The sequence below is a fragment of the Malaclemys terrapin genome, chromosome 8 (genome assembly GCF_027887155.1).
Source record: "Malaclemys terrapin pileata isolate rMalTer1 chromosome 8, rMalTer1.hap1, whole genome shotgun sequence".
Taxonomy (NCBI): Eukaryota; Metazoa; Chordata; order Testudines; family Emydidae; genus Malaclemys; species Malaclemys terrapin.
This window is the reverse complement of record NC_071512.1, coordinates 96,943,669-96,959,597: the sequence shown is the minus strand read 5'-3', so window position 1 is coordinate 96,959,597 and position 15,929 is coordinate 96,943,669. Positions and strand designations below refer to the sequence as shown.

General features: G+C 43.6%; 1 long non-coding RNA gene across 1 annotated transcript in view; it reads right to left on the bottom strand.

The window, feature by feature from the left end:
* Positions 1-15,929, bottom strand: part of LOC128841472 (uncharacterized) — a 61,103-nt gene that overhangs the window by 37,272 nt on the left and 7,902 nt on the right. The window lies entirely within an intron of this gene.

The following is a 15,929-nucleotide window of genomic DNA, read 5'->3' as shown; positions in this document are numbered from 1 at the left end:
AAACCCAAAATCAAGCTAATCGCATTTCAAAACAAGGCCAAAACAAGCCAATCCCTAAGAACCCCAACACTCTATGTGACTAGATCCCCCCGGCGTGCAGTCCAGGACTGTGGTGGGCTGGTGTGCACCCCTGACTCTCTCCTGTCCTTGCCCCTGCTTGCCCCTTGCCCCTGCTTGCCGGGAGCTGATAAAAAAAAAAAAAGCAACAAGCTACAAGCTAAAAACTAGCCAATAAGCAACTCACAAGCCAATTAAGCCAAAAACAAGCCCAGTTTCTGCATTTTTTTTTTTTTGAGGGTTTGGCATGTCTGGTTCAGATTCCCCCTTTTACGTTTTCTTTCTGCAAATAGTCTAGGGTGAAATTCAACACTACAGAAAGCCCTGACTGGCCTCTTCACCACTTAAGCCTTCCAAATAGGGCTTACATGGGACTGAAGTGGTTCATCAATCTTGTGGTGGGCCTCTGCCCATCAGTGAATGTCACCCACTGCAAAGGAAAAAAAGGAAGTGTAACAAAGCAGCTGAAGATTGAATTAGGAGACAGAATACGTAGAATGTGATACTGTGTTAATAACTGTCTGCTGAAATAATATAGGTTTAGCCCAATACTGCATCCCACGCCCTAATTAAACAAGATCTGGTGGAATAAAAACCTCCCCCTTCCCCCGGGGAGTTCATCTTGTGTACTCTTGTTCTAGTTTACATTTTCATAGGAGATGCACAACCTGCCCGCAGTTGTGTCCTCTGGTTCAATATCTCTACTCCCTTCCCGTAGTTTGCCTTGGGCTCCCACTAAGTAAGCACAGATATCAAGATGTTCAGAATCACGGTCAACAAAAATCACTATGCTATTTTATTTTATTTGCACAGCTGCTATGAATTTTCTTCCACCTAACTTTTCGCTCTGTGTGTGTCTGGTTTAGAACCAGGGGAAAGAAGAATGGATTTTTTAGCATTTGTCTTTGCTTTTATTGATCTTTAAAATGTTTTGTGGATTTTTTAAACAAAGGACTACAATAATATTAGGGTCAGTAAATAAAAAAGATCTATAACTAAGCCATGTGGAAATTGATTTTTACTGACCCTTTCTTCCAAATACCACCTTAAAGCTACCCTACGTCCTTGCCTTATCCTTCTTGAAGTGGGGCAATACATTATGTTTATAATTCTTTATGAAAGGTTTTGTTGGAAACTATGAAAGCAGACATACTAATCAATATATAAGCACATACATATAACTGGTGTGTAATATAATACACTGTATACTCTAATACAATTTATATTATGATAGCAACTAGAGACTCAAACTAAGATACCCGTTGTGCTAGGTGCTGTACATACAAGTACTAAGAGACAGTCTTTTCCCCAAAGGGCTTGCAATCTAAATAGACAAAGAGTGGCAGAGGTAACATGGGCACAGAGAGCCAAAGTGACTTGTTCAAGGTCTTATACCAGGTCACTGGCTGAACCGGGAATCGTACCCCTGTTTTCTGAGTCTCAATCCAGTACGCTATCCACTGGCTCAAGCTGCCTCTTGAGTAGCTGTGATAGTGGATACTGTGTCTATGTCTACCCATAATATTGCTTTTTCAAGGCATGTCCAGCTCATTCTGTCACACACTAGTGATTATGGTGCAATATAGGGCTTTTCTTGCACACTGGTAGCTAGAATTCAAATAATCTAATGCACAAAATTGGATTGCACAAATATCTACAACACAGGCAGCAGGCAAAACCATAGGTCATCCAAGAAGCAGAAAAGACTCTGCCACATGGACAAGCTAGTGACCAAAGTGAGAGCTCACCACAGGAAGACAAACAATGGATGTCTTATTTTTAAGGTAGTTATTTATGCACTTTACTGATTTAAGGCTGGATCATGCCTGGTGATACCAAGCCCCTCCTGAGAAGTGCCAAGACCCATCAGCTCAGCCGGAGCTGAGGAAGATCTGCAGTTTGTAAGATCGAGTTTTCAGAGAATACCATCTCCATAGCAATTAAAGTGGCCTCACTCGCCTCTTGTCGTATACACTGGTGAAAATCAGGAATAACTCTATCCGGGGGGACCGCTATGGCTATGTCTACACTTACGGGGTAGACTGCACGTCCAGCTAGCACAGGTATAATTAGTAGTGTAGATGGTGAGGCATGTCTTAGGTAAGTAGAGACCCCTACATGCCTGAACCCCAAGGTACCTGCCCTACATAGGTTTATACATGCCTAAGCAGTGCTTCCCACATCTACACCGCCGTAATGCCTATGGGTCTCTGCAGCCAATAATTATGGCCCAATGTACACACGAGAGGTGCAATTACAGTCAAAGGCAATCCAATGTTGCATGTCAGCTAATATTTGTGGATATTTTTGCAGTTGTTCATGCGGTTCTAATAATAATACTTTGCACTCTTATAGTGCTTCCAAAGCCCTTTAACCGTTTAGTGAGTTAAGCCTCACAACACCCCTATGAAATAGGGAAGGGTCGTTATACAAAAATATATTGTCTATATCACACAGTCAAAAAATGTTTCACTTTAAAAGGATTCCACTGTACAGAGTGGTCTGTATGCAAATTCCCAACAAGCATCCTTTCAGCTAATAAGTAACTGAAAAACGGTTCCCTGTTGCTTTAAAAGTCCTAAGGAAGAACTCCCCCTCTATGTGTATTGTTTAAACATCTCTGTGTGGCAATCAGGTTTTGTTTTTTCCCCCCTCTCAAATAGCAGTGTAATTAGTTCTTCAAAGGGCCTACTCTTCACATTTTATTTCAGCAAGTTGTCATTTGGGAAAGTCAAATTTCTAAACAGGAGTTCAATCCCTCACATATGTTTCCCAAGTTTATCTGCAGTTCACAAGCCTGTACAGAAGCTGTTTGACTCAATCTGTTGCTGGATAGGGGGAGGGCACAGGTTCACACCAATAAACAAACCTCTTTGCAATGTCAATCTCTTCACAGTGTTGGATGGGATTTCTTTGAAGCAGGGTTTGCCTGAGCTATATGAAAACTCAGGATCAGTTTCAATGTGTGCCGGGGACAAAGGCCTTTATTGTATAAAAGGAATAGAACTAAGGCCCTTTCTTCAGTGAAGTCCCCGTCAATATTTTTTGTTCAGTATGAACCTGTGATCCCGGTCATGGCTAACAGAACAAAGTAGGATTGTGTTTAACTAGAACCAATCTTTGTGGGCTTGTAGTAGGTCCTAGCCGGGGCTCGACCCTTCCGGGCAGGAGGGGAGCCACACCGACTCACTACTCTGGGAATAAGCAGTCAGTTAGTCCTGAAACTCCGGCTCTTTGGTGCAGAGTCGGAGCAACCACAGTTAAAGCTCAGGAGCCCAGGCCCTGGATCAGGGCGGGGCAAACACAGTTAGCTCAGACCCTTGCTTGCTGGGCTGAGCGGGCAAATAGTTCAGAGCCCAGGCCCTGGATCAGGGCGGGGCAAACACAGTTAGGCTCAGGTCCTTATGGCAGGGGCTGAGCGGGTAAATAGTTCAAAGCCCAGGCCCTGGATCAGGGCGGGGCAAACACAGTTAGGCTCAGGCCCTTGTTGCAGGGGCTGAGCGAGCAAACAGTTCAAAGCCCAGGCCCTGGATCAGGGCGGGGCAAACACAGTTAAGCTCAGGCCCTTGTTTGCAGGGGCTGAGCGAGCAAATAGTTCAGAGGCCAGGCCCTGGATCAGGGCGGGGCAAACACAGTTAACTCAGGCCCTTGTTGCAGGGAGCTGAGCGAGCAAATAGTTCAGAGCCCAGGCCCTGGATCAGGGCGGGGCAAACACAGTTAGCTCAGGCCCTTGTTGCAGGGAGCTGAGCGAGCAAATAGTTCAGAGCCCAGGCCCTGGATCAGGGCGGGGCAAACACAGTTAAGCTCAGGCCCTTGTTGCAGGGGCTGAGCAGGCAAATAGTTCAAGGCCCAGGCTTCTGTAGCCGAGCGTTGGGTGAGGGGGAAGCCTGCCACCCGTACGGAGGGTGGCAGGGGGGAACGCAGGCCCACCCACTCCACTGCGTTCCAGCCCGGGGCCCTAACAGCGGTTGCTGCCGCTGCTGGTCAGTGGGGTATCCAGACCGCAACACACTGACATAGGCTCACACTCAGTTGCAGCCGGACCGGGGTCGGCTACCCCCGGGCTACTTCCGTGATCCCCCTCACAGCCTACCTCGGTCGTTGCGCCGGGATCGGGCCAGTCCACCTGCATGGGCTCCTCTCTGCCCGGGCTCGGCGGCAAGTCTGGTAGCTCTGCCGGGAAGTCCGGCCAATGGTCCTCAGGCGGCTCCTCTGGATAGCAGCAGGGGCTGAGGGGTTCGGGTCCAGTCTCACCCTCAGGGTTAGCGGGGTTCGGTTCCCAGGGGTTCTCCCAGTGGCGGGCGTGAACGGGCTCCGGCGGCTCCTCCTCGTAGCGGGCCCGGGGTAGCTCAGGCCAGCTAGGGTCTTCGACGGTCTCCTGGCCGGGAGCTCCCGGCCGCACGTCTGCTCCCTGTGGTGGCTGGCCGCCAACTGAGCTCGGGCGGCCGGCCTTTATACTTCCTGTCCCGCCCCTTGACTTCTGGGGGGCGGGGACAGGCGGTGGTGGTCCCACCCACTCTGGTGCCGGCACGTGGGCTCCCTCTTCTGGGCAGGAGGGGAGCCACACCGACTCACTACAGGGCTGCTTTGCTTTAACTGAGACTTTCCACTGAAGATTAGAGCCAGATCCTCAACAGGTGCAAATTGATGTTGCTCCATTGAAGTCACATGTACCTGGTCATGAAGTCCATGGATGGCACAGATTAACACCACCTGAGGATCTGTCCCTATAGATGGAATCAATAAGACTCCAGAAAAGGCTGGCATTGCTCTAATATATTAGTAATATCCTGAGTGCATTATAAATGTACTGCTAAGAACTATCTATCATGTTATAGCTACACTGTGTGACCACGGTCACATTACAGAGTGGTGGAAGGAGATTAAATATTAGAGCCAAAATAGTTACAGACTTATTCCGTAACCTTTCATGATTTCATTGTATTTTTCCCCCTCTGATGAATGGATTTTCCTAAATTTGACAGATTTATTTTTTGTGGCAGGTATTTTTCTCTCACAACATTTAGTGCCAGTTTTCCATTCAATCCCAAGCAGGGAGATGAGGTGAGCGGTAATCTATCGGTAACTATAATTTGATTTAGGTCCGTGTAGCACATATGCATGACCTTTTTTTCTTAACAATGCAGGGGTTCTGTTTTCTAAGCCTCTCTCTGACTACTGATTTGTTTGGGAGAGGGGAAAAATTCAAGGAGATGTAAATGACATAAAATAATTTAATATTTCAAAGGGCCTGTTTTAAGCATCAACTTTAAACTGGAGATTTTCTACAAGCTTGGGGAATCTTTACGTATTGTTAAAGGGATTTTTGTAAAGACGTGTGGCATATTTATGAGTTACCAAAAAGAATTCCACTCAATGTACTCAGGGCTGCTCATGTTGCCTTAGGTTTCCTCAGATCTCTTTGGAGATTTCCAAACTCATAAACACTGTAAATACAATCAGACGTGGCTATGTCTGAATTTTGTTAAATCGATCCCCTTTTTTTTTTTTGGTAACTAATATGATCCATCATTTATTTTGCTTGACCCGTATTTCATATTTAAGGAAATTAAATAAATCTCATATTTATTATTCCAAAAAGCTAGGTGGTGTCTGTTAACACATCTAAATTAATGAAAGTTTGGAGATGAACATATAAAAAGCAGAGCAGACAGGCTATTTTGTGGAACTAGACTTCCACACTTCACCTCAATTCTTCAGGGCTGATTCATTGGGTTAATATTTGTTCCTGTTTGATTAGCTCTTCTGGGCTGATTCACTTGGTTAATATTTCTTTGTTGGGTCCTCTCTTATACAGTGTGTGGCCATATGATATACTATTGTATTGACATACAATAACTATCAGCCTACATGTGGTGATTCATGTGGCGTCATTCAGCACTTCTACTTCTAGTCCTGGCTGGAGATCCGGGCCTTATTCTGACTCATTCACAGCAATATTATGTTAGTGTAACTCCATTGATTTCAGTGAGGTTACTCCTTGTTTATACCTGCTGTAAGCAAATGAGGAATCAGGCCCTATAAGTTTACAGATGTGGACAAAAATTAAAACAAAAACAAGTTAAACTGAATTTTTCAAACCTAAAACCCCAAAGTTTGGATGGAGTTCATTTATAATCAATTCCAGTTCATCCATCCCTAGAACTGATCCATTCCCGCCATGAACTAAAGATGACCGTATTGAGTCAGTTTCATCTACACTAATTTGACATGAGTCTGATCACGATGGGGTAATTACAGTTTTACACAGCATAGCACCTTTGCCCTCAGGGCTGAGGATCTGGCCCCTGGGTTTCAGGGGAATCACTCCTGGTTTACACTGATGTAAATGAGATCAGAATCAGGCTCACAGATCTCATTTAAAAATAAAAATATTTGAGTCATGACAGATGTCGCTGAAAAACGCAACTTTAATTTCTTATTTGGCCCTGGAGCCCTCCCAAAAATCCCCATGTCGTGTTTCGCATTAGGCAAACTCACCTAAAGCAAACCAGTGGTTAAACACCTAGTTGCCATAGTCACAAACCCCAACATCACCCATAAATGTCACCTGATAATGTTTAAAGAGCGAGGGATCTCTGCTGGAGGCTGTGGGATGCAGGATTACAGAACCTTCCCTCTCCAGCTCTGCATTTGCTGGGAACTGCCCGTATCTGGGGAAACCCCAACATATCCCATGTTCATATCTGGGGTCTTTCAGGTTGTTTCTGCTCCCTTTGTTACCCCTCTAACTTCAAGCCTTGAGAAAATTCTGTCTCCTGCAGAAGTTGCCCTACTAGGGCTTGAAAACTCCATTGTTCAAGTGGAATATAGTTTTCCTGGGCAGCCATTGTCCTGGAGGAAGAGGCACTCTCTTAGGTAGCTAAAGCCAACGCCATGAACAGCTTTGAATATCCAGAGAGGGAGAACTTGAATTCAGTTGCAGAGATTAGAACACCTGGGTGTTCTGTATACAAAAGGTCAGAAAAATTGGGGCGGTAGGAGGGTTCCCCATAGAAAATTGAGAAAAACTGAAAAGAAAAAAAAAAACGTTATGAAAATATTCCACAGAAAAATTCAACTTTTCATTGAAACACCAAAGTCAGTTTTCATTGAAAACCCAATTTTCTTTCAAAACCAGCGTAGATGGAAATTTTTCAACCAGTCCCATCAAGAGCCTAATACAAACTCCACTTCCCAAAGCGTCTGTCCCAAGACTTAGGCCTGGTCTACTCTTAAAAGTTAGGTTGACATAGCTATAGTACTTGGAGTGTGAAAAATGTACATTCTTCTGTGCTGTAGCTATGCTGACCGAATCCCTGGTGTAGACACAGGTAGGTCAATAGAAGAATGCTTCTGTCAACCTAACTACTGTAGCTCAAGGAGCTGGAGTTCCTGTAACAATGGGAAAACCCCCTTCCTCGATGTAGGAAGCGTTTATAGGATGGGTGCTACAAGCGGCATAGCTAATGGCACTGCAGCTGTGACTCTAGCAATATAGTGTAGACATGGCCTTAGATAGGCATTGGATCAGGCCCCAGGTTTCTAGTCCAAACACTCACAACACTGTATTCTAACTTTTCTTGTGAACATTCTTCAACGTTTACTCAAAATTAACTGGTTTGAGACCAAGTTCACCCTTGTGCAGGGCCAGCTCAAGGCCTAGGTACCATTGCAATCACATGTAAATCCGCAACATTAGAATTTAAGTGGGGCATAACTTCTGTGCTGCCCCCCACCCTCCCACAGCAAAGATTATGAGCCATGGAGAACAATCCCACCAGTAAATCAAGGAAAGCAAATTCTGTCATGGTGAAATGATGTAAAAATCTGAACAAATGTCTATGAATAATGGTTTGTAGCATTCACCCGGCTCTATATGCTCACTCCCATCTGACCGACCAGTAGGTCACATATCCATGATAATGTGAATATGATCCTAATTGGCTTGATTCAGGTTACACATCACCCTTGTGTGCACTTCTTCTTACAGCTCTGGAACAGCTAGTTTTGAGAACATAAAAGAGAGAGGGGCCAGGGGGTGTTAGTTACAGCTATAAATTTTACAGCTTGCTGGAAACCACATTAAATGCCAACATCAGTTTATAGATCAACTCTGCAACTGCTTAGTTGTTAAAGCAGCGGTGGCCGATTATTGTATTGTAGCCTAGTAAAATATGGGCACTGTATTTGCTTTGAGAGAACTTAAAAGAACAATAAAATCTCAAATGTTTTTGACTTCTTATTTCTCTTGCACTACGATAGCCTCAGCGATGTGTCCTCTGCACTTTCCTTCTCCAGTACAGAGGTCTGGGCCTGGTTCTAGGGTCCAACAGTGGTACCCTCAGCTATGAGGAAACCTCCGTTGGTGTAGAATTGCTTTAGTGATTCTTAGGTCACTTCCCTCCTGGCCCAGGCATGTGGGGCATGGATAGTGCATCTCTAAATGGTTTAAACCCCAGTGGTCTGCTGCTGCCAGAATGGCTCCAGGGTCATTGGCAGCTACCTCGGTTTTGAACAGCTAAACTATGCAGGGGTTTGATCTAGTGCAGATTGCTTCTCTCCCCGAGGGATGTCCAGTGCTCCTTGGCTAGGATCCTCTAGCCACAGGCCCCACTGAGTTCTAACCCTAACCCTAATTTGCAATCTTTTGGAGGCAATGCAAATGAAATCTATTCCCAGCTGGTGCCTAATCTCTGTCTTCCTTTTTGCTAATCTAGCCATTTATTTTGGAGCCTAAAGGGGAACAGAGCTCTTTAGAAAATCTGGCCCCAATTGGCGTTTCCTATAACGACCCATAAGGTCTATATTGATATTTTCATGCTTTATAATATGGAAATGTGGAGCTGTACCTGAGATGTTTGCAGTGCTTAGATGAGAACAGGGGAGGCTTGAGGGCTGCTTATCGTTGACGCTGTTTCATTCTGAATGTGGCAAAGTCCTGAATCAAATCTCTCCACACAGAAGAGCAACAAACTAGTGTCTTGCCGCCAGATGGAGTCTTCGTGATGCTTTTCTTATTAACAAGATGTTTCCAGGTTGAGAATGTAGCATTGTCAAGTGAAATTAATAGCTTAAGGCACTATAGTCAGATGGAAACTCTCTGTGAAACAGGCTTTTGTTGGCTAGTGGGTTAATTTGTGAAATTACTAAGGAGGACTTTCCCAGTGCTACTACTTGTACTTTACAATCTTTCTGTGAATAAAAACCCTATTGCTGCGTGAAAGATAATACTGAACACAGATAGGGTGACCAGATGTCCTGATTTTATAGGGACAGTCCTGGTTTTGGGGTCTTTTCCTATATAGGCTCCTATTACCCCTCCTATCCCCATCCCAATTTTTCACACTTGCTGTCTGGTCACCCTCAACACAGATGAAGCACAAGGCTTTTTGAAGATGCAACTGGCTTGAGGATAGCAAACAGTACACAATGTTTTCTTGGGTATGTCTCTGCAGTGTTGATACTGTGGTGACATGAGTGGAGACATGAACCACTTATGGAATTGATAAAGGACTTCAATTATTTTCCTCAATAATGGCCAGACCATTAAAGTCAGTTGCAAAATTACCATTGTTGCAAGTTCAAGCCCTGGGCTACTAGTTTGAATCCAGTCCAGCTCAGCAGAGACCTTACGTAGTCACCATCTTATGGCTATTTTGGGTTCTTTGTTAAATGGGTTGATGATCTTCAGTTCAATTCACTTTCTGGTGGATGAAAAACCATCCTTACAACTGCCACCTTATTGGCAATCTTAGCAGAGAGTGAAGGCTTACATGGTCATAGAGACCCCACTACACTTATCCCTCAAGAGTTAGATGCTCCAGAGTACTGACAGGATAGTGCGAAGAACCTGGAATTGTTGTGGTCTTTGCTGTACCTCTCTGTGGGGAAAAGGGAGAGCTTTAATCTCCTGTGTTTCCAAAAGTGGCATATTTCACGAGCACTAAATCCACTTACAAAATCCTGCTTATATTATTTTTAAAGATGTATAAAATAATGGAACATCTAGTAAAGTTTATTTACTTGGTTCCCAATGGAAATGGTTATGAATGTTGTTAGAAATTATGCTCCCAAGTTTCACGGCACCCTATGTGGTTACCCATGTGGCCTGCCTAGTAAAAAAAGATCCTGTTCATCTGATGTAAAGTGAAATGGGAGGGAGACCTTATTTGGTTGCCCTGCAATAGGAACAGCAAACAGGGAAGTTTTGCAAGGAAGTTCTCCAGGTGTAGGAGGAGAGATTACGTGATCCTTAGGGTGAGTTTCTCTGTTAGTTCATTTGTCTATTAGTTTGTGCACTTACTTGCTTGCGGTGTGCTTGTCTGCTTGAAGATTATAGTGTGGTTTATTTTGGGGGCTGTGTGCTGAGACAATCAGTCGGCTAGCCTAAGCTAGGCTAAGGGTTTACTAACAAGGCTTTAGCCTGCTATGTCTTGGTCCATACTTTAGGATCCCTAGAAAAGGGGGCGGGGTCAACTCAGGGAGAACAGGGGTTTAAAAAGCCAGCTCCTAAGAGACCAGAGGAGCTAGTGAAAGGAGGAATATTGTGAAGGAGTGTGACAGGCAGATACACCTAACTGACATATTCTAAATGTAGGCCAATAATCCCTCCCTCTCCCCCTCCCCCCACAAACCAATCAAACAAACCGAAAAACCCTGCAAGAGTAAAAATAGTGCAGGCAGAAGTCCAGCAGCAGAGTGGGGGCTATCCAGTTTATTGCACTGAATGCAGTACGTATGACTACCTGCCTTGTGGACAGATGGCGTATGTGTGCATGCCGTGCAAGCAGCTAGCTCACGGCCCTCAGAGACACCGTACGGGCTCTTGAGGCCAGAGTGACTCAGCTGGAAGAGCTGAGACAGAGAGGTACCCAGAGGACACTTTCAGGGACACCCCCAGTCTGACAGCCTCTGTGCTGTTAAGGAGGATGAAAATCTCAGGGAAGGAGAGCATTAAGCTGGAGCAGAAGGAAAGAATCCAATAGTTGGGACCCTCCTTCCAGATGATGTCATGGTACCCCTCTTGTGGGGGGGTAATCTCAGTTACTAGGAAGAGCCAGGTAATAATAATGCCTTTTCACAACTGCATCACATTATTGTCTTATAATCCATTTGTGATCCATTATACCCACAGATCCTTTTCAGCAGGACTACCGCCTAGCCAGTTTTTCCCCATTTTGTAGTTGTGCATTTGATTTTCCCTTCCTAAGTGAAGTACTTTGCACTTATCTTTATTGGTTTTCATCCTGCTGAATTCAGACCACTTCTCCAATGTGTCAAGGTTGATTTGAATTTCTAATCCTGTACTCCAAAGTGCTTGCAACCCCCTCTCAGGTTGGTGTCATTTGCAAATTTTATAAGCATACTCACCACTCCATTATCCAAGGCATTAATGAAAATATTTGAATAGTACTGGACCCAGGACTGACCCCTGCAGGATCCCACTAGATAAGTCCTCCCAGTTAGTTAATGAACCATTGATAACTACTCTTTGAGTATAGTCTTTAAACCAGTTGTCCACCCACCTTATAGTGATTTCATCTAGACCACATTTCCCTAGTTTGCTTATGAGAATGTCATAATGTGGGACTGTGTCAAATGCCTCACTAAAATCAAAATATATCTTGTCTACTGTTTCCCCTCATCCATGAAGACATTAACCCCGTCAGAGAAGGAAATTAGTTTGATTTGGCATGAGTTGTTTTTGGCAAAGCCATGCTGGCTATTCCTTATAATGCTATTATCCTCTAGGTGCTTACAAATTGTTTGTTTAATAATTTGTTCCAGTACCTTTCTAGGTATCAAAGCTAGGCTTACTGATCTTTAATTTCCCATTCTCTTCCCCTTTTTAAAGATAGGTGTTATGTTTCCTCTTGTTCGGCCCTCTGGGACCTCACCCATCCTCCATGATTTCTCAAAGATAATGGCTAATGGTTCTGAGATTACTTCAGATAGTTCCTTAAGCACCTTAGCATTAATTTCATCAGGCCCCGTGGACTTGAAAACATCCAACTTCTCTAAATGTTCTTTAACCTGTTCTTTCCCCATTTTGGCTTGTGTTACTTCCCCCTTTTCGTGAATATTAATTGCAGGGCTGGCTTTAGAACCTGCGGGGCCCGATTCAAATACCTAGCGGAGGTCCGGGTCTTCGGCGGCAAGGGGTCCTTCACTCGGCTCCGGGTCTTCCACGGTACTGAAGACCTCCCCCCACTCCGCCGAAATGCCGCCGAAGACCCGGGTGAGTAAAAAAAATTTAAAAAGTGCCTAAGGTGTGGGGCCCGATTCTGGGGAATTGGGGGAGGCGGCCTAAAGCCGGCCCTGATTAATTGTGAGGAGTATCTGGTCACCATTAGCCCTTTTAGTGGAGACTGAAGCACAATAGGCATTAAACACCTCAGTCTTCTTGATATCATCAGTTATTAGCTCTCCTTCCCCGCTAAGGAACATAAAAGGCAATAAGAAGAGGTTATTATAATGCATTAGGAGCAAGCGAAAGACTAAAGTAGGTCCACTACTTAGCATGGCAGGAGAGTTTTCAGCTGTGCCTTTAATATTGTCACCTTGAGAAACTGCCAGCTCTCCTGAACTCCTTTTCCCCTCAGGGACCCTTCTTTCTACCCATGGTATCTTATCTACAAGTTCTCTGAGTTTGTTAAAGTCTCAGGTTGTCCCATCAGGAGTCAATCATGCTTCATTAAGGTTTCTGTGTCAGTGATGTAACTTACAGCAGCCTAGCAGCTACTCTCTGTATTACCAGGGAGCACAGACCAGAACATCAAGCAGGGCTTTGGCACAGGCTGTGAGTAATTTGGCTTCTGGAATGAGGAGTTTGAGATCTTCTTGGTAATGTGCCTCTTCAGAGTTCAGCCCTGTCAGTATTTAGATGTTTCCTTGTTTACAGTTCTTTTCTAAAAAATAAAGCCCTTGTCAGGAAAGGGTTGTAACATGCATCTAGAAATAATTCATTTCCAGCTCAGTGTTTTCTATTTCCCCAGCTAAAAACATTATTTTGAGATAAAATCTGACACGTTCTCACCATTTGTCTCTCTGGCAAAAGGAAGAAAAGGGTCGGTCAGTTTCTGGGTCTGACGTACAGGATGTCACTCGAGCAGTCACCCTTGATAACTTCAACTTGAACTTGTACACTTACATAAGTGAAGTTGATTTATAGGTTAGCAATAGAGGATTCAGGGGCACAGCTTCATGTGATTATTTGAAATAAGAAGAGGCTTTGTTTTACTTTATGCTTCTTTTGCCAGTGAGTTTAACACCAGGGACCATAGCGTGCGCTGTCTGATGTGTTAACATGGTGTCTTCATCATGAACCCACACACCATTCAGTCACGAGGAGTTCCGGCTTAGCATAATTTGGGAGTGACTTGGGGAAAAGGTCTGATCCCTCCTGAAGCAAAAATCCTTTCAAAGCCTGAGCAAGAGCTGCAGGAGCAGGCATTGAATTTGCCTTTCATGCTAAAGGTATCACAAAGATCTCTAAAAACCTATGTCAGATGCCAGAGTAACGGTGACAGTCTAGGCAATGGGTGTCAAAAACCCAGCGTTTGAGATATCCATGTGGCTCGCATGGCAGATTCAGCTTCAGTAAAGGCAGATCAAATCCACCTGTGGCCAAAAATCATTTTAAAACCAGAAGTGATCATTGTGATCATCTAATCTGACCTCCTGTATAAAACAGACCATAGGACTTCCCAGAACTAATTCATATCTCTTAGAAAATCATCTAATCTTGATTTTAAAAATCATTGTGTCCCTCCTGTATAAAATTGTGTACCTCCTGTATAAAATCATTATATTTCCTGTATAAAACAGACCATAGGACTTCCCAGAACGAATCCATATCTCTTAGAAATCATCTAATCTTGATTTTAAAAATTTCGGTGATGGAGAATCTTGCTTCAGTGTTTTGTTTCTTTTAAACATGTGGTGCTCGATTTCACGGAATGAGGCACTTTCACAGAGTGAGGTGCTGGGACAGTACCGCTTGCATTAGTCAAGATAGGGATGCATTTTTATAACAAACCACTTTAGTTTTGTTTTGTTTTTAAACTGTTTTTTTTAATTCCATGCTGTGCATGCCAGTATTTCAACAATGCAATTTCAACATGTTTTTATAAAGGATTTATTTCCCCAGATTTGGGACAGTTAGGGTAAAACAAAAGGAGAATTATTGGGACAACTATAAAAACCAAAGTTTGGGCTTAATTGTATAAATTTTAAGATGATCCTACAATCAGATATAGACAGGGATAGATGTTCACCCAGAGGGATCCTATTGCAGAAGTGGTGCCTTATGGGCATTTTTGAATATAACTCTGCCATAGGCAGTAGAGCATGTCACTCCATTTATTTATGATAGTGGATCTGCTAACACATCTTGTTCAGGGTGTGGCAAGGTTTAATTTTGGTAATGGTTGCATGAGCTTGATTGCAAGCAGGAAGCAATGAGCAACATTGAAACTTTCATCTCTTCAGCCAATAACATTCCCAAAATGGGTGTGCTCACATGCCCATTCATTCTTTTTCTAGAGTGTAACTAAGCGCTGTAAAACATCCATTTTAAATTAAAACTACAGAACCAAACATCCTGTCTCACATTAGTTCCCCCACATACACCACCCCTGTGAATTGTACTACATCTGTTAAAGCCGTAAAATATGTGTGTGTGTGAGACTGATTGCTTTAAAAAAATCCAAACACGTAATGTGACAGATTATTAATTATAGAGGAGCCCCTGGACAAGCCGCCAAATGAATGCCCGTTATATGTAGTGTTGATAACTTGGGCTTTCTCTGTGCAGTGAATGTGATGGCTAACAGCAGGAGTAGAGAACATTTCTCTGCACTCCATCTTTATGCCTCACTCCTTTGCCTATGATTGCCGAAATATTCTGTTATGAATATACCTGGATATTCCATCTACTTGTTTTATGGGGGAAATATGCTCCCGCTTGTATGATGAAGAAAAAAACTATCCATACTTTTTTGTCTGGATTCTTCATCTTAAACTCTTATTTCCAGCAAATTGTTCTATCTCCATTTTTTTCAATTTTCTTTTGCTCTTTTCAATCAGGAGTGCATACAATGGTTATTGGGCACTGGGTGTTTTATCATTATTATGTATTGTTCTTAAAGGTTCTATTGATAATAAGACCCCTTTATACTGCTCTGACAGTGTAAAAAGGCCTTAAATTGGGCATAAATTACAGGTACGCCAACTTTTAAGTATAAATGAGACAAATGAGAATCAGGCACATAATATTGGTTTACTTAATATTACATATATAGCACTCAAATTGTAAACTGCACTGCAATAGCTGAGCTGTGCCAGACAAATCAGGTCCTTTCCCTTAAGAGCTTACAGTCTAACTGCACAGGCAAATATGATGCAAACCAAACACACTCACATGTGGTGATCATAGCCAGAATGCTTCCTGGACAGGTGGCTTTTTAGAAGTATTCTGAGGAGGAGATAGAGGGATATTTGCATACTTCCATTGAGAGGTTATGTCTGGCATGCAGGACACCATGGGAGAAGTAGAGTGGGCCAAGAGACAAACGGTCGGATTCAAAGCCCATTAAGTCAATGAAAATCTTTCATTGACTTCAGTTGGCTTTGGATCAGGCCCAAAGCGAGCTATCTGAAAAGTGGCATATGTGGAACACAGGGAGTTAATGTTCTCAGCACAGGTTAGCAGGAGCATTCCTGTCCATTCATTACAAGCAGATCTCCTCACTTGGCATTACTCCCTCTTATTTTTGGTCTGTCTTCCTTCCAGGTTCTGCTATGTATTCATACCACTGCTCACACCTAGAAACATTTCCTTCTGGACAGGAAGACATACAATAGTGGCT